Raw genomic sequence first — 23,958 nt, forward strand, 5'->3', positions numbered from 1 at the left:
GACGAAATTTCACAGAAAAAACAGTCAATGATTTTCTATGGAAGAAAATTGGGTTAGTGGTAAGTACAGTTGTGAGTACTTTTCAGGGTCCGTGCTGGGCACCAAGATTCAGCACTGGGATCTCTCCTAATAGCAGGTGAGTATTTCCGTTTTCGTTTCTCGGTTGATTTTAGGTGAATATTTTAAGTTTTGGAAACTCCACACTTAGAAGAAATTTCTGAAGAAACCAGTCAATGTTACCCTATGGAAGAAAATTGGGTAATCGGCTTTTGGGTAAGTACTCGACTGGCAGACTTAAGGTTCTGGGCACAGACTCAGTGATCTCCCAGGGTCAGGTTGGTACAGTTGTTACACCCTCAGCGGTGCTGGGGCGGCCGTGTGCAGAGTGAGTTAGGCCCAATGTTATCCAATGGGAGGCAGGGGGGCCTTGGTTGGTGGCTGCTGACTAGCAGGCCACACAGCTGTGGGAGCTGGTCTCCTGGTCACTTGCTCAGGGCAAATGGGGAAGTAGGTAGGAGTAGAAGTTACACTGCTAGGGCTACTCGGGCGGCTGGGTGCAGGGTGCTTTTGAGCCTTCGGGCGCTCAATGGATTTCAACGGGAAAGCTCCAGGACGAACAAAGGCTGCAAGCTCGGGGACGAAGATTCTTCAGGTGCCACCACCACTTTGAGAGGTAAGTTGGGTAGTTGGAGGATAGGTAGGTACCCAGGAGTCGGGCACAGGGGGCCGCCTTTTGATGTCGGGAAATCTTACCCTCTGTTGATCGCGGTTGGGGGGGTCCCTGGTTCTGAGACTTCAGGCGTCGTCAGGAGCGTCGAGGTGAGTCCTTGGGTGCCGGATTCGGGGTCACAGTCACCAGGGGGACGTCCTCGGGTCTTTGTCCACTCCGGCACAGGCCAGGCTTGGCAGGTGCAGAGTGTGCAGGGTTCGCGGGTCCGGGCTGATGCCAGGGGTTAGAAACTTGCTTTGAGCAGAGCCACTGCTCATGGGAGCACCAGATGCTTAGAGTCACAAGGTAGCCAGGTCCTCCGGGGTTTGTGAGGTTGCTAGCTACGAGAGGTGCCGGGATTTAGCAGGAGCAAGTTTGAGGGTCGACAGGCCGGTAGGGCTGGGGCCAAAGCAGTTGGTGTCTTCCTCTTCTTAGCAACTGCACGGCAGGTCTTCTTTCTTCTTGCTCTCCTTTGCTTATTTGGAACCTGGAATCTGAGGAAGGAAGGTTCAGGGGGCCCATAAATACTAGATTTAGGGGCAATACAGTTAGGTAAAGGGTAGGGACCAATGAGTCCCTGCCCTGGGGTGGGTACACCCCCTATCCTGCCACTCTCCTGTGGGAGGGGGCAGTAGCCTAGTCCTGATTGGGCAGGGCATCCCATCTTCAAGATGGTGAGAGCCCAGAGATGTGCTTCATCTTGCCTCCCCCACCTGAGGGGTGGGGTTGGCAGAGGCTGGCACATCCCCTGTCCTTACTTGGGGTTTCCGACCAGTCTTCCCACCGGAGTGGGGGTCAGAACCGGTGGGAGCCAGTTTGCTGGGTACAGCAAGTGGCTTGGAGAAGCTCACAAAGGTGGCATGCCTTTGAAGCTTCCCCGTGCCCATCCTGGGGGAGGAGACCTAGCGCGAACAGCAAAACACACAAGCCATGTCTTCCCTGGACCGGAATCAAGCATCCTAGGACCGGTTTTGGGGTTTCAAACCTCTTCAGCAAGGATAGCTTGACTCCAGTGGCGTAGTGAGCACGGGACCCACGTCTGGGCATACCCTTCCCACATAGGGCGAACAGCAGAACACACAAGATGATGGACGGAATGTTGCACATTGGCAAAACATTCACCCCCAGTCACAGATCTGGGTTTAATCCATCGTTATTTTGCTCACCATGCCACCGCAGTTCAGACATGGCCATATGCAAATCAGTTTTGACCCTGTGCCTCATGGGAACAGTCCAGCCCAAACTGCCAAGCCATGTCTTCCCTGGACCGGAAACAAGCATCCTAGGACTGGTTTCGGGGTTTTCACCCCTCTTCAGCCAGGATAGCTTGACTCCAGTGGCGTAGTGAGCATGGGACCCACGTCTGGGCATACCCTTACCACATAGGGCTAACAGCAAAACACACAAGATGATGGACGGAATGTTGCACATTGGCAAAACATTCACCCCCAGTCACAGATCTGGGTTTAATCCATCGTTATTTTGCTCACCACTACACCCCATTTCAGACAATGGCCAAATGCAAATCAGTCTTGACCCTGTTCCTCATGGGAACAGTCCAGCCCGAACTGCCAAGCCATGTCTTCCCTGGACCGGAAACAAGCATCCTAGGACCGGATTCTGGGTTTCACCCCTCTTCAGCCAGGATAACTTGACTCCAGTGGCGTAGTGAGCACGGGACCCACGTCTGGGCATACCCTTCCCACATAGGGCTAACAGCAAAACACACAAGATGATGGACGGAATATTGCACATTGGCAAAACATTCACCCCCAGTCACAGATCTAGGTTTAACCCATTGTTATTTTGCTCACCACGCCACCCCATTTCAGACATGCTCATATGCAAATCAGTCTTGACCCTGTGCCTCATGGGAACAGTCCAGCCCGAACTGCCAAGCCATGTCTTCCCTGGACCGGAATCAAGCATCCTAGGACCGGTTTCGGGGTGTCAACCCTCTTCAGCAAGGATAGCTTGACTCCAGTGGCGTAGTGAGCACGGGACCCACGTCGGGGCATACCCTTCCCACATAAGGCAAACAGCAGAACACACAAGATGATGGACGGAATGTTGCACATTGGCAAAACATTCACCCCCAGTCACAGATCTGAGTTTAATCCATCGTTATTTTGCTCACCACGCCAACCCAGTTCAGACATGGCCATATGCAAATCAGTCTTGACCCCGTGCCTCATGAAAACAGTCCAGCCCGAACTGCCAAGCCATGTCTTCCCTGGACCGGAATCAAGCATCCTAGAACTGGTTTCTGGGTTTCACCACTCTTCAGCCAGGATAGCATGACTCCAGTGGCATAGTGAGCACGTGACCCACGTCTGGGCATACCCTTCCCACATAGGGCGAACAGCAATACACACAAGATGATGGACGGAATGTTGCACATTGGCAAAACATTCACCCCCAGTCACAGATCTGAGTTTAATCCATAGTTATTTTGCTCACCACGTCACCCCAGTTCAGACATGGCCATATGCAAATCAGTCTTGACACTGTGCCTCATGGGAACAGTCCAGCCCAAACTGCCAAACCATGTCTTCCCTGGACCGTAATCAAGCATCCTAGGACTGGTTTTGGGGTTTCACCCCTCTTCAGCCAGGATAGGTCGACTCCAGTGGCGTAGTGAGCACGAGACCCACGTCTGGGCATACCCTTCCCACATAGGGTGAACAGCAAAACACACAAGATGATGGACGGAATGTTGCACATTGGCAAAACATTCACCCCAGTCACAGATCTGGGTTTAATCCATCGTTATTTTGCTCACCACGCCACCCCAGTTCAGACATGGCCATATGCAAATCAGTCTTGACCCTGTGCCTCATGGGAACAGTCCAGCCCGAACTTCCAAGCCATGTCTTCTCTGCAGCGGAATCAAGCATCCTATGACCGGTTTCGGGGTTTCACCCCTCTTCAGCCAGGATAGCTTGACTCCAGTGGCGTAGTGAGCACGGAACCCACATCTGGGCATACGCTTCCCATACGTGGGTCCCGTGCTCACTACGCCACTGGAATGGCATGGTGAGCAAAAAAACGATGGATTTAGGCCAAGATCTCTGTAGTGGGATGAATGTATGACATTGTTCTGCATTCTGTCCATCAACTGTTGTTTTTGCATTTGTCACCCCGAGTGGGACGGGTATGCTCAGACGTGAGTCCTATGCATTCCATGCCACTGGAATCAAGGTATCCTGGCTGAAGAGGGGTGAAACCCCGAAACCGGTCCTAGGATGCTTGGTTCCAGTCCAGGGAGGACCTGGCTTGGCAGTTCAGGCTGGACTGTTCCCATGAGGCACAGGGTCAAGACTGATTTGCATATGGCTGGGTTCAAACTGGAATTGCATGGTGAGCACAAAAACGATGGATTTAGGCCCAGATCTCTGTACTGGGGTGAATGTATGACATTGTTCTGCATTCTGGCCATAAACTGTTGCCTTTGCATTTGTCACCCCGAGTGGGACGGGTATGCTCAGACTTGAGTCCCAGCTCTCCATGCCACTGGAATCAAGCTATCCTGACTGAAGAGGGGTGAAACCCCGAAACCGGTCCTAGGATGCTAGGTTCCAGTCCAGGGAGGACCTTGCTTGGCAGTTCGGGCTGGACTGTTCCCATGAGGCTCAGGATCAAGACTGATTTGTATATGGCTGGGTTCAAACTGGAATGGCATGGTGAGCAAAAAAACGATGGATTTAGGCCCAGATCTCTGTACTGGGGTGAATGTATGACATTGTTCTGCATTCTGTCCATCAACTTGTTTTTGCGGAGGAGACCTAGCACCTCGCCCAGGATGTCCATTATTGCAGGCCCAGGAGAGCGGGGGCATCCACCCAGGGGTCCAGCAACATGTTAGCTGTGTGGCAGCCTAGGCAGCCTCTCAGACAAGACGTGAATTGGAGTTTAGGTTTCAGGGGGCATCTCTAAGATGCCCTCTGTAGTGCTTTGTACATTAAATCCCACACTGGCATCAGTGCGGGTTTAATGTGCTGAGAAGTTTGATACCAAACTTCTCAGTCTTCAGTGCTGCCATTATGGTGCTGTGGAGTTCGTGTTTGACGAGCTCTCAGCACCATATACTCTTAAATGGCAGCACTGCACTTACAGTGCCCAGGAATGGACTTGGGTACTGTAGGGGCACAGGGCTCATGCTCCTGTGCACACACCACTGGCATAGGGCACCCAGCTAGAGGGGTGGCTGATGTATGCCAGGGCAGTGCAGTTTATGGGCATGGCACATAGGAATGTGTGCCATGTCGACTCTTTGTTTGGTCTTGTACCCAGACAATGAGCCTGCAAGGGCAGTGTGTTTGTGTTAGGGTGCAGGGCCTCTAAGGGTGGCACAATAAGTGCTGCAGCCCTTAGAGGCCTTCCCTGGTCACAAGGCTGTGGGTACCTAGGGTAACATTTACCAGGGGCTGACATGTGGCCAGGGTTTGCCAATTTGGGGTTTTAGGTTTTAGGAAAGGAAGATAGGCCCTGGGTACCTGATTGGCAGGAGTCCAGGGCACACTCAGTCATAGTACATTCAGCAATTCAGCAAAAAGTGGGCGAATACCATGCAAGAAAGATGACACTTTCTCACATGTGGCATAATCTTCTCCCAGAGAGCACTATTACTCCAAAATACAGTGTGACTGAAATCTCAGCTGAGGAGCAAGAACTAGTTAAACCAACCTCCAAGATGGCTCATTTCCATAGCTCTCCCCCCTACCATCTGCAAATTCCTTCCTTAAGCCTGCCATTTGGCTGAGTCAGAGGGGCTAGGGGTAGATGGACCTGGAATTCTCTACTGGGCCGGCTTTAACACTGGTGGCGCCAGTGCGACAATGTTTTTTGGTGCCCACCATTGACCACCTCTTCCACGGATTCCCTCCCTACAACCCTTTAACAGTCTCCATAACCACTCTCTCTCAGATGCATTTAATTAATTTTATAGCGTCACTACTAAAAGTGAAGGGTGTCAGAGCACTTCACATAACACACACATTACACAGAGACTATCAATCATAGGTGTGTTAATCAGTGTATAGGAAATGTTACATAAGACAAAGGACAACAAGGGGTGGGTTCACATATTATCCATACAGGTAGGCAGTATAGTTGAAGAGTAGTTGGTGTGGAGAATTGTAATCTCTGAATTTAAATTGTAACACAATGGATTGGGGCTCTCTTTATTAAAAAGATCTGATGTGTACCCAAATGAACCCTTTTTGCAGCATTAGAATAATGAAAGTCTGGGGATAAAATCCACACACTCTAATCTATACCTTAAAGTCTACACGCAGTTCTTTGGTGACAGTTAATAGCTCAAATAGGATAAATTCAACAATAGCATATTGTTGGATTTATCAATACCATTCTTCTGAGTCCTTCTATTTTTTGTTTGATTTCTAGCAATAGTTATGCGTTCATAAACTATTGCACTGTTATCCTATGTGGCTAGGGATCTACAATGGGGAAAATGAAAGGTGCATTTTCTCCAACACCACGGCATATAAAACAGTGTTATAAGGACCCTGCTTATAGCTACATGCCACCCACCACTGGGACACCTAGAGGAGACTTTAGGGGTCCTGAAGATCAAGATAAGGCCAGGGCCTACATAATGACTATCCAGAGAGCATCATGCCAAAGAGGAACACTTTACGCCCTGGCCACTACAGTGCCTAAATGTCGGCAGTTTGTTAAGGAGGCCTCTGAATCCCCAGGTTACATCCAAAGTGGCTACTGTCTACCAAATAACTCTGGGAGTAGTGGGCGTAGCGGGGCTATGAGGAGGGCCACGGAGTTGAGAACAAACTCCGTAGAACTCCGCGGAGCTCCGCTACTTCACCCGCCACCCACCCCCCATTAACAATTGATTAAAACTTAAATAAAAAAACTTTAAAGTAAAGAAAAACCACTTACCTTAGCTGCAGCATCCTGGTGCTGCTCTCCTCTTCTTCATCGCCATCTCTGGGAAAACTGTGCATGCGCGCCCACCCGCACATGCGCATTTCTCGAAAATCATATCCTTGTCTGTCTTCGCACCTGGTCTGATTTTTTTTTTCGGTTCCACCTCAATTTATTTCATTTCCCTTGCTCTTTTTCTCTTTTCCTTGCTGTTGTTCTTTCTTTTTTTTTCCTTATTGCTTTCTTTTTTTAACACTTTTTTTTACTGTTTTACCTTAATCTCATTCTTAAACTCTATACTTCCTCAGTCTATCTTTTTGCCATATCCATGCCTTTGCATCCTCCTCTTTCTCTACTACTCTTTCTGTTTTCTATCTTTCTAACAATCTTTTTTCCATTCAATCTTGTTTTACTGTCTTTCACTGTTAACTAATTTCCTTTATTTTTCCTAATTGATTCCTCCTTTTTTAACTTTTTATTTTCTTATTTATGTTATTTTATATTGCTTTCTTTCTCCCAAATTTGTTTTAGTTTTCCTTTATTACCCACATCTCGCATGTTAACATCTCTTTGCATGTTCTTTCACTCATCTCTCTCTCTCTCAATGTGTCTTTCTCTTTTCCCTCGTTTTCAACATTTCTTTGTCTCAGTTATGGTGTGTTGTTTCCTTTTGTAACCCTCAGCTGTATTCTAGTACTCTCGCAGTATTCTGCATGACCTTCTGTCCTTAGACCTATGTCATTATAAATAAGGACAAAGCATTAGAATCTGATGTGAAAGGCTAGCAGGTACAAAACAATGAAACCCAAAAAAATAGCCAATGAGAATGGAGGCATTTAGAAGAGAGGGGGCAGAGGTGTACAAGGGCATTGAATAAGAGCTGCAAAAATATTACAAAGGATGTGGAGCCATGTCACCAACACACAGAGAGGAAGAGGGCAGCAAAAGGAGGAAGATGGTGGAAGGAGAACAGTCAAAACCTTATGGAAAAAAATCAAAATAAAAGAAGAGGAAAGAAGAGGAAAGAAGAATAAGGGGTTAGGATATATGCATACACAATTGTAGAAATCACAGAAAAAGAAACCAGCAGCAATTGTATTTTGCCAAATAATGTTTTCACCAGCCTGGGTTCATCAGCTTACTAAATTCATTGTGAAAACTTTGAGGAAAACATTTCTATGCAAAAGGGTCCTTAAAAGCAGATGTCGAGTTTGTTTTTCGGATCAGGGACACTAGAGTGGAACAGCAAGTGTTGGCCCGAATCCTTAGGATGCTGTCCAGTCGCGAACAAGAAGGCTAAGAACCTTGGAGTCCTGATGGATACGGAACTTCATTTTAAAATTCAAATGAACCGTACCGTCTCTACATGTACCTGGATCATAAGGATGCTCAAAATATCTTCCCTCTCATTCAACGACCAGCGCGAATACAGGTAGCACTGGCCTAGGTAATGTCCAGACTCGATAACTGCAATTCACTATACTTGGACGCCAATCATAACATGCAAAACAAACTTCAGATGCTGAAGAATGCACTGGAGAGACTTGTTCTGGACATTCCCAGAAAATAATCTGCAAGGAAGGGACTAGAATCCATGCACTGGCTTCCTATCAAAAAACGTATCAGCTTTAAGTCACTCTGCATGTTACATAAGTCACTCTATCTTCCTTACCCGTCAAGATTTAAAAGAATGTTCAGCTGGCACTCCCCCAGCAGATCTCTTCAATCTTTGCTTCAAATGCGACTGGTGGTACCAAGAACCAAAAAGAGGAAATGGCGGGGGGGGGATAGAGCATTCTCGGTGGCAGCTAGCAAACTTTGGAACTCCCTTCCTCTCGCCCTTAGGGTCATTCCACTTCTTCTACCATTCGGAAAAGCTCTTAAGACTTATCTTTTCTCAGCCTAGCATCTTTCTAGGGCAATTTCCTTTTAATTCATTTCTGGATGGCCGGTTTCAGCTCCTTGATGCCTTAGGGTGCTTGTTGTGCTTTACAAATTGCAAATCAAATCATATCTGAAAGAAATATGACAAAAACATTTGGCAGATTTTCTGGATCAATTAGTTCCATCAAGTCTCTGAAAAAATCTGTTTGGCTAGTACAACTGGCTAATGAGCTGGACCCCAAATTCCAAAACTTCAATAAAGTCTTATATACTGAGAAGAATTGGGTCATCCTGCAGACACAGTCTTGGATTAGCAAATGGAACTTTGCAAGAGTGTGGTACCATCAATGTGACTTGAAAACCCACAGTATATCTCGACCACTGCTTTGGGCATAACATATTAGCGAAGAGTAACAAAGTGACTTCCAGTGGAAACACTAATAACTAACCCCGGGCGTAGCACTACGCTTCGCCCACGTAGTGTACGTAGCGCTGCCTGCTTCGCACTTTCCGAAGTAGGCGAAGCAGGGCAGCGCTACGCACACGCCGAGGGCGAAGCGTAGCTGCTTGCCACCCGCCACCCACCTCCCGCCTGCCCTCCTTTTAATAATATAAGCAATGAAAAATAAATTAAAGTAAGTCGACTTACCATAAGCGCGGCGTCTCCGGGGCTCCCTCTTTCTGTTTCTAATTTCTTCTGGCAAATGCGCATGCGCGGACACCCGCGCATGCGCATTTCTCGCGAGAAATGCGCATGCACGGGCGTCCGCGCATGCGCATTTGTCAGAAGAAATTAGAAATGAAGAAGAGGGAGCCCCGGAGACGCCGCGCTTACGGTAAGTCGCTTTACTTTAATTTATTTTATATTGCTGATATTATTTAAAAGAAGGGCGGGCGGGAGGTGGGTGGCACGTAGTGGGGCTACGCGAAGCGCGTAGTGTGCGTAGATTTGGGCACACTACATGCTGCTTCACGTAGCCCCACTACGCCCACTACGCCCACCCTTACTAATAACACCATTTCACAACAGAAAGAGTTTTGTACTGTCAGGGGTACTGACGGATAGAGTGGTGCCCCCTTCCCTGAGCTATCGCCAGGTTGAGGTGAGGCTACTTATCCGTACACTACGGGTACGACCAGTAAATCTGGGATTGAGAATAGGAGGATTACTGGTTTGATATTTTAGTATTATAATTATTTGGTTATTGCTTTTCACTGTTTTTTGGCAGCAGCACCTTTCTAGGTCCTGATGAAAGCCTAGACACCATTTTGGGACGACTTGGCTGAAACATGTAGACCTGTTTTTTGTCCGACACATGCAGTTTTAAATCCATACTGCAGGTGCACTGTTTTTAATCTTGGCAGCGAGAGCAAGCTAATAAAGGCAACGTCTTTGTTCCCGCTAGTTAGTTTTAACATTACTACCTTCACATCTAGATATAATGTTTTGTTGCGCTGCGCCCTCACCATTACTTGTTTTTGCCTGTCTCATCTGTTAAATTTAGTATATCCTAATTAGAGTAGAAATACAAAACATCCCTGAGCTTTTTCTTCTCAGAAAGTTGTAGTCCTTGGCGGGACTAGGTATTCCAGCCAGGAGGAGAATCCCAGATGATGAAGCATGCCACCTTTGGTGGGTGAAGGATTTTGTCCTGAAAGGGATTATTCCACAAGTTTCTCTGTGTGATTTGTTAAGTTTCTGTTTGCTTTGTTATTTTAGAGCTAAGGATTTCTATGGTGTATTTGAGTAATTGATTGTGGATACAATCCTTGCTGGTCTTTAAAATTTCCATTGGACCCCCCCCTCTAACTGTTCTTGTTAAGTTACTCTAAGAACCTCCAAAAAGTGAGCACTTTTCATGTCCAAAACGAAACACAAATCTGATTTTAAAAAATGCAGGGACCGCAATCCAACACTTCCTCCACTGTGGGTTTAGAACTTCCATGTAATTGTAATTGTAATTGCATTAATATAGTGCTTACTATATACGACCTTGTGAGGCGTCAAAACACTTTTCGGCGAGTAGCACACTATTCCGGAACCAAAAAAGGATTAGTGGTAAATTTATATAGGAAAATATTACTTTTATTTGAGCAGTGCACATGTGAGTCTGTTTGTTGGATTGAAGAGGATTGTAGAGTTTTAGAAGAATGAAGGGACAAGAAAGAGTTTATTTGGGGATCATAGCAGCAGGAGCAGGTTTGGGATGAGTAGGTTCCAAGAGGGCTGAAGGGAGGGTCTATTTGAAGACTAGATACAAAGAAGCAGATGCTGTTGGAAGAGATGGGTGCCTCACCTGGGGCTTGGGGTCCTCCCTGTCCATGCAGGACAGACGCTTATGGTTCAAGAGTGCTTGAGGTACCCTCACTGGTGGGTTCAGCACTCTTGGTATCACTGAAGGGGGGTTGTGTGAAGACTAGATGCAGAAGCATCTTATGCAAAGATTACGAATGAAGCACAAGGAATTTTCCGTGGTCTAGGGAACTCATTCTTGATCTAGATACACCACCAGGGGATGCACAGTTGCACTTGTTTTGGGCATATGACCAAAGACAGGATAATACCATATCTGAAAATTAACAAGACACCACACACGGTCCAACTCATAGTGAACTATGGTCACTGAGTACAAGGCTCACCTTGTAATTCATATACAGAACGGAGACTAACAAGTTTCCCATATGGTAGATAAATCGGCAGAATTTAATATAAATTGTCACCACAAAGAAGCTATACAAAGTGATATGAAAGGGGCAATGATCAGTTAAGAAACGTATTGGGTTGTCTGTGACAGGTGACCCACAAAGTGGTGGATTAGCCATATTTACAATGACACCAGTGGCAAAATCATGTAAAATGTAGCTATGGTGATAGTATATCAATGTGCAGCCAATATTAAATGTCATTTTATAAGGATAACATACATTAGCACAGAAAGACTTCCAATCTGATTGAGGCACAGGTCTTCAGCCATAACCCAGTAGGTATTATGTTAAACCATTGAGATCATGGCGCGTTCAACCTAGTCAAATGATGACTGCTAACACTTCCTGGTTTGAAGTGTTGGCAGCCAATCAGATTGCAGGCACAAAATCAGGAGGGTTTGCGGATCCTCTGCGTCCCCAGTCTTATATTTGAGAAATTCAGGAACTTTATATAATTTAACAAAAAGAGTGCGGAAATTAGGTCCTAACTATAACTACCATCTGGCGACCGCCAGTAGGTAATATAATTATATCAATATGTGTATGTGGGGGGGGGGGTTGCGCGCGCTTTCAGCCTTTCACTACATGAAATATAAATGTGCCTGCAGCCTTTCACTCCATGAAATATAAATGTGCCTGCAGTCTTTCATTGCATGAAATATAAATGTGCCTGCAGCCTTGCATTACATGCAAATACATATGTGCCTGTTGCCTTTCTTCCCATGCTCCTCCTAATTCTTACTTTATGCAGCAATACTACATGGCAAAAAGAACAATTGCTGGACAGAATGGAGATCAATGTCATACATTCACCCCAGTACAAAGATCTAGGCCTAAATCCATAATTCTTTTGCTCACCATGCCATTACAGTTTGGAACCAGCCATATGCAAATCAGTCTTGACCCTGCACCCAATGGGAACAGTCCAGCCCGAACTGCCAGGCCAGGTCCTCCCTGGACTGGAAACAAGCATCCTAGGACTGGTTTCGGGCTTTCAGCCCTCATCAGTCAGGATAGCTTGACTCCGGTGGCATGGAGAGCACGGGACCCAAATCTGGGCATACCTGTCACACTCGGGTGACAAATGCAAAAATAACAATTGGACAGAATACAGAACAATGTCATTCATTCACCCCAGTACAGAGATCTGGGCCTAATCCTAATTCTTTTGCTCACCATGCCATTACAGTTTGGAACCAGCCATATGCAAATCAGTCTTGACCCTGCACCCAATGGGAACAGTCCAGCCCGAACTGCCAGGCCAGGTCCTCGCTGGACTGGAAACAAGCATCCTAGGACCGGTTTCGGGCTTTCAGCCCTTATCAGCCAGGATAGCTTGACTCCAGTGGCATGGAGAGCACAGGACCCACGTCTGGGCATACCCGTCCCACTCGGGGTGACAAATGCATAAAGAACAATTAATGGACAGAATGCAGAACAATGTCATACATTCACCCCAGTACAGAGATCTGGGCCTAAATCCATCGTTTGGAATCAAGCTAGTTTAGCTGATGAAGGGTAATACCCAGAAACCAGTCCCAGGATGCTTGCTTCCAGTCCAGGAAGGACCTGGCTTGGCAGTTCGGTCTGGACTGTTCCCATGATGCACAGGGTCAAGACGGGTTTGCATATGGCTGGGTCTAAACTGGGGTGGCATGGTGAGAAAAAGAACAATTGATTTAACCCAGATCTCTTGACTGGCGGTGAATGTATGATTTATCCAGCATTCCGTCCATCATTTGTTTGCATAGCACTTTTCACCCTAATTGGGAAGGGTATGCCCAGACTTGGGTCCCTTGCTCACTGTGCCACTGGAATCAAGCTACCCTAGCTGATGAAGGGCAATACCCAGAAACTTGTCCCAGTATGCTTGTTTCCGGTCCAGATAGGCCTGTACTGTTCTCCTGGGGCACCGGATCAAGACTGATTAGCATATAGCTGGGTCTAAACTGGGGTGGCATGGTGAGCAAAAGAATGAGGGATTTAAGCCAGATCTCTTGACTGGGGGTGAATGTATGATTTATTCAGCATTCCGTCCATCATTTGTTTGCGTGGCGCAATACTACATGGCGGCACATTGAATTACTGATGAGCAGCACTTACTGTTCATAAACTTTTCACTCTTCCTCAAAGCATTGCCGATGAGCAGTCCAAAGGCAACAGGATGTCTACACAACACCATCCTAGCTTACTCTGAGATACTCTGTGTCCCTTCGTCATCAGGGCTCCCAGTGATTGGACAAAATAACAGCCTCCCTCCTCCCCACCAATAGCTTCTGCCTAGTTGATCTTTCAGAGCTCAGATCTGTCCCATCATACCTCTGCCTGCTTGAATCATGACTACCTGGGGCCACGGATGTTCATCACAGTTGATAGTCACTGACATTCATTAATACCTAATGTTATTTATGTTCTTTACTGTCCGGGGCCATTAATGGTTATTACTTCCTGCACCATTGGTGTCACTACTATCTGAGGTCCTTTATATTGCTTACTCACTGGTGCTGCAAGTGAGTAAAATTGCTCTATAAGACTTCACCTCTATGCAGGGCGTGACATAAAAATGCAGAACGACACAATTATAAAAATACTTAGCAAGACACTAGTTTCTCAAATCGTACGACAAAAAAAGAGAACAATTTGGTAGACAGGAAGAAGAAGACGTTTCTGAAGCGTGAAAAGAAAGAAAAAACTGCGCACAGACCAGAGAAAGCTGCTAGGGACACTCAGGGTTACTGCAAGATTGATGCTGACCCAACAGCGACCTCTACTGACAGCCAGTGCGGGTCACTAATCAGACCGCCCGCCAGGGTCTAAACCAGTACCTTAATGTAGACGTGTGCCGCTTGCGTTTCTAGAAAAATTATCATGGGGGCGTGGCCAGCGCCCGAAGAAGATGGCGGACGATCCTTAGCTCTCCCGATTCACGGGAGAAAACGACCGACCTGGCGTGTCACTAATTACCTGCACGGACTCCTAATTACCTTCTTCAATCGGCGGAAGGGAGGCTTCACACGACATGGTGTTTATTATCAGCAACAGCATTCAGTAAGAGTCACTTTTCTGTTTCGCGCGCTGAGCACTCCTGTCATAGTGGCGGCCGCCATTACAAATCGCGCTCTGAGAGGAAATTTTACCGCGAATTTCGCGCGCGAAGCCCTCTGCTTGCCACACACATGTTTCTCACCTAATTGAAAGGTTTCACTGCTGCCACAATGGAACGCTTTATCTTTTCGGATTCTGGCTCACTTTAGAAATGTAATTTTTGCCTAATACACCGAGGCTGACTTCCTCGTGAGGCTCGTTTCTCAGGGACTTTTCATCAGCTCAACAGCCTTCAGGAACCCTGTTCATAAGGGAACGCTGCCATCTAGTGTCCAATCGCCTCAAGCATGCAATGGTATTATTTCACACACGAGGGATACCATGGTCATTGTGGAACATTTCACTTTATTCTTTTGACGGGGGGATGTGCCCCATTGCCAGTGAGAGGTTATTATAACAGACTGTTCCTATTTCATATTCTGTGTCTATATATAACAAACCTCAACTGCATCTACTCCTCTAAATAAGTTCTGATACTTTAACATTCACCCTCACAGACATATTCCGATCTTCAGTCTGTTTATCAATCCTAAATGATCTGAATTTTTATTCAATAGGAATACTGCACAAATGAGTGAGGGGTAACAACAACATTTTCTGTCAACTTCAATAGAAGATGTGAATAGACTGAAAGGTTTTTTCCTAACGTATGGTGAGCACTTCTTGACTTTCAAAGATACTTGAGGGACTGTTATTATGAGTGCGGCTGAACACTGAAGGAGACGTCATACATGCTTGTGACTCGTGAGACTTCATCATTGTGATTTCGGGGAGACGTGATCGACGCTCGACGAGAAGGGCAACGTTGGAGTGACACTTCCGGAACCAGCTGAATGAATATGTGCTTACAGGCTTCTTGATATATAACTATTCAGAGGAAGGACTCGCTGATTTATCGCTCATCTTCAAGCAATTTCGTCTGCTGCTTCCCGGGATAGGTGACGTTGATCCCACAAGAACTCTCATGGGAAAACTCCGGAATTTGAAACTGGCTACCTCTTCTCAACCCCTTGCGGACTCGGATTCAGACTCTCCTCTTCGGGACATGGTGGATGCCATAGTACCAAAAGCAGATCCAAAACGGGGAGCCATTCCAAAAGCGCGCAACAAGGAAAAATTACCGTCCTCTCTAGCTTCCTCTAAACGTCTGAAGAAGGATCCACCATCCCCTGGCAGTAACTCCTCATCCGCTTCCATGGATCTCATTTTGGAAGAACTTCGTGCGTTCAAACCCTTTATGGAGGCTACCACAAAGAACATGCAGGCCATGCAGGAAAAATGGTCATCTCTGGAGTCGCGTGTTCAAACCTTAGAATCCTTCACAGACTCTGTGCAATCCTCTTGTTCCCATATTTCGTCAATGGAGACGGAGATACGTTTACTTAAGCGCCAGACGGAGGATTTGGAAAACAGAAATCGTAGGAACAACCTACGTCTATATGGTCTTCCAGAACTTACAGAAGGGTCAAACCCCACCGTCTTCTTCCAATCCTTTCTGGCCAAGATCTTAGACGCCCCGGCTTTAACCTCCGTTAATATTCAGAGGGCTCATCGCCTTGGCCCGAAGATTACCAGTAAACCTAGAGGTGTCATTATGTTATTCCTACAATACACTGACCTTCTGCAGGTCCTTTCAGCTGCCAAGCTCAAGAAACAAATTGTATGGGAAGGTCACCGCCTCTATCTTTCACAAGATGTCTCCAAGGCCACTGCAGATCGAAGGAAGAAGTTTCTGGACATGCGACCTCAACTACGTGCCCTGAATGCTAGATATGGACTATTACATCCTTGCCTCTTCAAGGTCACATATAAAGACAACACTACCACGTATGAAGATCCTGCGGCCCTACAGGCGTTTCTCCAACGGCATGGCCAAGATGTTATGGATGTATCCAGACCTGGTTGACGGGTCCTGCTTCTTCCTTTCTGGAATTCGTTGTGTTATGATTCCGTTGTCTCTCCACTTGCACTGATGTTGTGAATCCCTTATTGTTTCTTCTCCCAATGGCCGTTTTCACTTTTATGTGTTCCCTCTGTAATTCACTTGTAGTTGTTTATTCTCGCTTCCCTGTGGCACGTCTTCCCTTCAGACATATATTTCTTTTGTTTTTACAGACATCTCCTTCCTCCCTCCTACCCTGATGTGCCTTGTTACTCTCTACTCGCTGCGTTTTTCTGAACCATGGTCTCTGGAGTCTGTCTATCTGCTCTGGTTGTTGTCGTCGCTGTCTCCCGGTGCCATCGCCCCATCCTCGTTTTTGAGTTTTTCTTTCCGTAAGTATGTTTTTCAGTCGTTCTCTTCGAACGTGTACTGTCTTCTTGATGGTCTTTATTTCTGTCTTTTTTCCTATATTCGATCTCCTACCTTTTGCTTTTCATAATGGTTCTTTCCTTCTTTTCCTTACACTTCTTTTCCTTCATGCTTTTTCCCCCTTGGTTTTTTCTTCTTCATCATTTGTTACATTTCTCTCAGTTTCCTCAAGTAATTATTCTGTTATAATAAGCATGTTGCTATTAGCTGTCTCTCTTGCCTGTTCCATTCCGTGTTACATCGTGGAACGTTAAAGGTTTAAACAACCCTATTAAAAGGCAAAGGGTTTTATCACACTTGGCGAGACTTAAATCTGATGTTGCCCTCCTTCAGGAGTCTCATCTCTCTGAAGCGGAGGCTTTGAAACTTAAACGTTCTTGGGTGGGTCATGTTTTCTGCTCCCCCACAGTTTCCAAGAAAAATGGTGTTGTGATTTTATTACACAAAAAGTTAAATGTTTCGTTAACTTCCCATGAATGTGATGTAGATGGACGATGGGTTATTGTTACACTGCTCATAGATAATATTCCTATCACCCTTTTTAATGTGTATGCCCCGACAGGAATTGATAGATTATTTTGGCCCTCTATCTCAACTAAGCTGTCCTCCCTTTCAGGTGACTACATACTTCTCGGGGGAGATTGTAACCAAGTTGTTGATCCCTTCCTTGACCGCCATTCCAATGTTAAATTTATCCCCTCTCGGATGCATTCCCAATTTGTTCACACCTTCCAAAATAATGCCATGGTGGATATTTGGAGATTGTGTAATCCTGATCTTAAAGAATACAGTTTCTACTCCCCTCCGCATCAATCACAATCTCGTATTGATCATATTTTCCTTAGTAAATCCCTATCCCAACACGCTATTCGCTCTGAGATTGGCTCCATTCTAATTTCAGACCATGCTCCAATTCACGTAGATCTTGACCTAATCCCTTTCTCCCCTCACCCTGGCAGATGGCGTTTCAACAATGCTTTGCTTTTGGAACCTACTTTTTGTTCCGAATTTAAGGCCTTTGCCACTGAATTTTTCCTCCTCAATCATACCCCTGATTCCTCTTTTGTTACTGTTTGGGATTCCTTTAAAGCGGCCTCTAGGGGTTTTATTATTAATTTTGTAGCCCGACAAAAGAAACTTCGAGAAACCAAATCCAACCGTATTTTGGAGAATATCAAGATCTTAGAGCTTGATTATTATGTGTCTAAATCTGAGTCCTCTCTTAAAAAACTTATTGATGCGAAAATCTCCTTCAACAGGTTTACAACTGAAGCTGCCTCTAATCTTTTGCTAAAATGCAATTCCAGGTACTATGGAGGTAAGAATAAAATGGGGAAACTTTTGGCCAACTACTTAAAGATAAGGAAGGAGCGTACAAGGATTGAATCCATTAAGACTTCCACTGGGAGCTCCTGTTTCAAAGACGTAGATATTCTCTCTGAATTCGTTAAATTCTATGATAATCTTTATTCTCCCGAACTCATTCCAGAGACGGCGGATCTTCTCTCATATTTTCATTCAATTCCCCCCCCCCCGACCACCCATGTTGATTTCACCGCTCTAGAACGGGACATTTCGCTTTCCGAGATCTCCTATGCTGCCTCAAAGTTGCGGCTTGGTAAATCTCCAGGCCCTGATGGTTTCACTATTGAATTTTATAACCACTTTGCCTCTCTACTTCTCCCTAAACTGTTACTATTATTCCAATCTTTTCTTACGACTGGTTCTTCCAGCGGCTCCTTCCAACAGGCCTTAATTTGTTTAATTCCCAAGGAAGACAAGGATCACTCATTGTGCAAAAATTACAGACCAATTTCTTTGGTCAATACGGATTATAAAATTCTGGCTAAGATTTTGGCATTGCGTATCGACCCTCTTTTACCTGATCTCATTGGCCCTGAACAATCAGGTTTTGTCAAGGGCCGCCTCTCATCCGATAACTCCCGTGTTTTTCTTAATATTCTTAGCAGGGCTTCCTCTTTGTCACTCCCCTTTGCGGCTATTTCTTTAGACGCGGAAAAAGCTTTTGATAGGATTGGATGGGACTTTATGTTCCAGGCCTTGCACTGGATCGGTTTTTCTTCTAAATTCATCTCTACCATTTCTTTACTCTATTATAATCCTCAGGCCTCCATTTTTGTCAATGGAATGGCCTCGGATTATTTCTCGTTACATAGGGGAGTGCGTCAGGGCTGTCCTCTTTCCCCCCTACTTTTTGTTTTGGCCTTGGAACCCTTTCTCACCAAAATTCGCCTGGACAACACTATTTCTGGTTTTAAATTTGATACTCATCAGGTTAAACTCTCGGTCTATGCTGACGATATTCTTTTTTACTGCTCTGATCCTACTTCCTCTATTCCCTCCTTCCTCCAGCAGGTATCTTCCTTCTCTGCGGTTTCTGGCTATCGCCTAAATGCTGATAAGTGCGAGATTCTACCTTTAAACCCTATTTGTCAAAGGCATCTTTTTTCCCAAACCGGCTTCTCATGGCAACCATCTAAGATCAAATATCTGGGTGTCTGGTTCGCCCCCTCTTTGTCTGATACGCTTAAACTGAACTTTGATTATGTCTTCAAGAAAATGGATTCGGCTATTCAACGTTGGAACCCGCTCTTTCTATCCTGGTGGGGTCGTCTCAATTCTATAAAAATGATGTTATCCCCTCTTCTTCTTTATACCATTTCCATGCTTCCAGTGCATATTCCAGTTTCCTTCTTTCGACGGATCGACTCCTTATTGCTGAAATTTCTATGGAATGGCAAGCGCTCCCGAATAGCTTTAGCGTCTTTGCGTAAAGATAAGGCCCAGTCTGGTGTGCGTTTTCCAGATTTCAAAGAATACCATCGAGCTTTTTCTTTGAAACAATCGACTCTTTGGTTCTCTTCTGACCTTCCACATTATCCGCCCGTCTGGCTAAATATGGAATCTTCGTTTCTGTCCCCTTTTACCTTTCGCGAGTTCTTATCCTTCACGTCTCCTTTAGCTCGTTTCCGTACGCCTGTTATTTCTCATTCCCGTACTCTTCTTTTCCCTTATATAATATCATCTTACCCCTCCCTCCTTTCCATTCACGAACAACCGATATGGCACAATTCTCTTCTCAAAATTCGTAACCGCACCATATTTTGGAGGACATGGCATTCTAGAGGATTGTGTTGGATCTCTCAATTAATTTCTCAAGACACTCCCCTTTCATTCCAAGAACTTCAGTCCTCTTTTTCACTGCCCTCTTCTGCCCGACCACAATATAATGCTCTTCTCCCAGTCCTAATTTTATATCTTCGCTCCTTGACTCCTTCTACTGATTTTCCTTTGAACCGCAAAGCTACTTCTTTATTATTGGAGACGTCCCCCTCTGCCTCTGCTATTTATAACTCTTTTCAATATTCCGCTGATAGACTAAAATCTAAAACCGAGAATGCATGGGAATTGGATCTCTCTCAGGATTGGCCAATACCCTTCTGGGACAAAATTTGGGCTAAACTTCATAAAACCTCTAGAGCTGCTAATACTACCCAAACCCTATATTTTATTTATAACAGAGCTTTATGTACTCCACTTGCTTTATCCCGTTTCTCACCCGCAACACCCCCTATTTGTTGGTCCTGTTCCTGTCTCGTTGCAGATCTTAAACATATGTTGTTTGAATGCCCTCCTATCTCCAAGTTCTGGCACCTAGTTTGGACGCAAATACAAAAATTATTCCAACTCCAAATTCCCTTTTCCCCTTTGCAAGTTTTTCTAGGTTCCCTGTCACCGAACCTTCCACAATCTTCTTCTCATTACCTATTACTTGACCTTCTGGTAGCCGTGGCTTTCCATACCATTACCTCTAATTGGAAGCGGGCTGCAAAGGTCTCCTACCTTTCTTGGTGGAATGCAGTTTGCTTCCATCATCGCCTAGATACTAATTACGTATCTCCCGCTTCCCTAGCAGTTAAACGTGATCAGATTTGGCTTCCTCTGGTATCCTATCTCTCCTCCTCTGCTCCAACTCACGCCTCTCCAAATATCGACACAGTTGAGGTGCGTAAACCCCCATGATTTTCTTGTTTCACTGATGCCTTTTTGTTATGATATCTCGTTCTTATGATATTATACAGTATTTTTCGCTTCTATACGAAGGTTATGTTCATGTAAACTCCATGCTTGTTATATTTATTTTTAATTGAGAGCTTATATGTATTGCTTATTATCTGTATATGCCTATCACGATGATTATACTCCTTTCCCTCTCTTTTCCCCTTCCCCTCTTTCTTTCTTTAATAAACTCAAACTTAAAAAAAAAAGAAAAATTATCATCACTGAGGTAGGTAATTCGAACGGAGATATCATGTAAAAATCTTTGAAACTCACTGCAAAAATCCTACCAAAGAACAAGCTGAGGTTGAGTTGAAGCTCAGAGTATGTTCTTTTAAAAAATGTAGTTATTTGAGTTCTGAGGGTCTGATTCACCAAAATAAGTCATAGATCTGAGCTGAGAGTTACGCGTTGCGCGTGAGCTTGGATTCAGATTCAGTGCTTGCTCATCACAGTCCTCAAAGTATGCTTGCAAAGTTGCATTAGATTTGCAAGTTTGCAGCCATTCCAGGAAATGTTTTGTGAATTCTTGTGCAATGCCATGTTCTGTGGTTTTACAAAGTGTACAATTGTTCTGCAAGTCCTTGAACATGGGTTGCAATGACACGTGTTGAAAGGACACTGACAGTGCAGTGGCAGGCTTCATTTTTCTGTGGTTTTCTTCAGAGGGGGAATATTTCCCCCACACCACCAAGGACTTGGGAATGTTCCAATTCCCTTTCCGTCCTAGAAAGTGACTTACTCCAGCTCTTGCCAGGGACAAATATATCACCGGTCATTTCCAGGGTGGCAAAGGGTCCGATAGAAGCTAGTAAATGCCGAAAAATGACACTTTTTTAAGCCTGAGCACGCTTTGAAATGCCCACATCTGCTGTCGGATATAATCCTTCATCACATTTTTGTGCCATGGGGTAATATTACACGGGTGTACATTGTTTTGCAGCTGCTCGGCCATCTCCAACGAAATTATATCAGTTGTAAACCTTGCTGTTTCGATTGTTCTTGTTCAGCTACGTTAGGAGCTCGAATTACTTTGTGAATCAGTCAACACAACACAAAACCTAAACACATTTGAAATGTTCCAGTTAGAGAAGATGATCAGCTTTAACCCAGCAGTTCCCACTGCTACCCAACACTTAAAAGAAATTGGCATCACAAATGGTGTAATTAATGACATCACTGATGACATCTCACAATTACATCATTAGTATTATTATGTATGTTTTTTTTAAAATATATACATGTATAACTTTACGCGAGAACGTTAAGAAACATTTGAAAGTTGTTTCCAGTACATTTGATAGGTCTTGTAATAGTATGTTTCCTATGGTACCTGCAAGTCTGGCCTGCAGTGAGTGCCCTAACCCTTAGTGCTCGTGGCCTCTAGGCGCTATGGCATGGGTTGTTCTTCAGCCCTGAACTGTCCTCAGTTTCCCTGAACCCATGGGCCTTTGGCCAAGGCGTTCCCAGTAACACCGCCCTCGTACATGGCTGGGCATGGCCTGATAATATGCCCCTCAGTTACCAATGCTCCTTCTTTACATCGCCCGCTGGGCACTATAAATAAATGACATAGGGGCATATTATCAAGCCAGGCGATAAAATTATCGCCGCTTTAGCGGCAGAAAACTGCCGCTAAAACGGCGATAATGGGCTTGATAATATGCTCTATGGAATTCCAATTGAAGCCCATGTTAGATGTGAAGGACATCTAACATGGGCTTAAATTGGAATTCCATAGAGCATATTATCAAGCTCATTATCGCCGTTTTAGCGGCAGTTTTCTGCCGCTAAAGCGGCGATAATTTTATCGCCTGGCTTGATAATATGCCCCTATGTATCGTGCCCAGGCCCGCATGGTCTGGGCCATTAGCAATGCCAGTCCCTCTGCTCAGTGGCGTTTCTAACCCTTCTTTGTGCCATGCCCTCTTATAAAGTCTTTTTACCACACAGAAATACACCCCTATTGTAATGGAGAATGCTATTATTTGCGCTAAAAAAATGAGGGGGCTGCAGATGTACAAACAGAGGCGCTTATGAAAAATGACAGATACAGTCACCAAAAGTAAATGTCGACTGCCACTCTCAGCTGTGGGAGAAATGCTTTTACCGACGTCATTCATGCTCACGTACTTAGTATTACACGTTAAAAACTGCAGGTAGCTTCAGTGGATACATGCATTGCTCACAACATGCGAATTAAAAAAAAACACAAGGCTTTGATCAGACCCAGGAACCTGAAGGGCTTTCGTTTTCAGTCTAACTTTACCTCTTCTGATTTCCAGCCATGAACAACAGCTGCAATGTGATTTCAAACGCATATTACTCCTCCAGCGCATTCTTTTGTACATATCGTGTCAATGATAACAATAGGAACAACAATATACAAATCTTCCCCCTAGAAATGACCGAAATTCTATTACACAGTTGTCTAAAGATTAACAAATAAGAACACTTGCATATTCCCAAATTGTCTTCATTGTAGGGTTATCGTTATATACTAGTCCCTGGTAACATCACCCTGATGTATTGCCTCGCTTTAAATAAAGGGTTATTTATACAAAAGACGTTTGCGAAAAGAGATGTGAAGATCAGAAGAAACTTACGTCCTTGTTTCAAGCAGAAATGGCAGCTGCAGAGTGGGGCTCCGACCTCTTGTTGAACTCTGTACCCCGTAAATTAGTGCTCTGCGGGTTTGTCTGTATTATTTGCAGAGCGCGACCCAGGCAGGAAGGTTTGCACCCGCGTCCACAGACCGGCCTCTGCTCTGGACCTCTGCGCAACGGTGACATTTCAACAGGTCAGTAAACATCTTTCACAACGTCCACAGTTTGTTCTGGTTAAAGATTTGCATAGACTGATCCTCACTCAACAAACCTGATTGAAGGCTCACTGTTCTTCTCCTAATCTTTTTCCTGCCAGTCACTGGAGTGTAGAACCGGGGGGGGGGGGGCAGATGGAGCCGGCAGGTCGCCATTGCTATTAGTCCTGGCCCCACCTTGTACCCCACCACCAGAGCTGCTGAACGTGCCAGGAGGTTGCACAGAAAAACAAACAGGCACCTTGGCAGTCATTTTAATTGGTGCAACTCCCTTTCCTTTGCTTAAAAAGTTTAGATCGCATTTTGTTACTGTGTTTACAAATATACTTATAGTTATATACATACAGTGAAATTTAAACATGTTAAGTACACATACATGCAAAACCTCTGTAGACAGCCCACCAGTTTTATCCGGGGTGGTACACCAAGTGGTTTTCG

At 45.1% G+C, this 23,958-nt stretch overlaps 1 protein-coding gene across 1 annotated transcript in view; it reads right to left on the reverse strand.

Moving 5' to 3' along the window:
- Positions 1 to 23,482, reverse strand: part of C6 (complement C6) — a 770,728-nt gene extending 747,246 nt beyond the window's left edge. The window contains exon 1 of the mRNA XM_085631171.1: positions 23,306 to 23,482. The gene's annotated coding sequence lies outside the window, so the exon portion shown is untranslated. The remainder of the gene's footprint in view (positions 1 to 23,305) is intronic.
- Positions 23,483 to 23,958: the final 476 nt, after the last annotated feature.

The sequence above is a fragment of the Triturus cristatus genome, chromosome 2_1 (assembly GCF_964204655.1).
Source record: "Triturus cristatus chromosome 2_1, aTriCri1.1, whole genome shotgun sequence".
Lineage (NCBI taxonomy): Eukaryota > Metazoa > Chordata > Amphibia > Caudata > Salamandridae > Triturus > Triturus cristatus.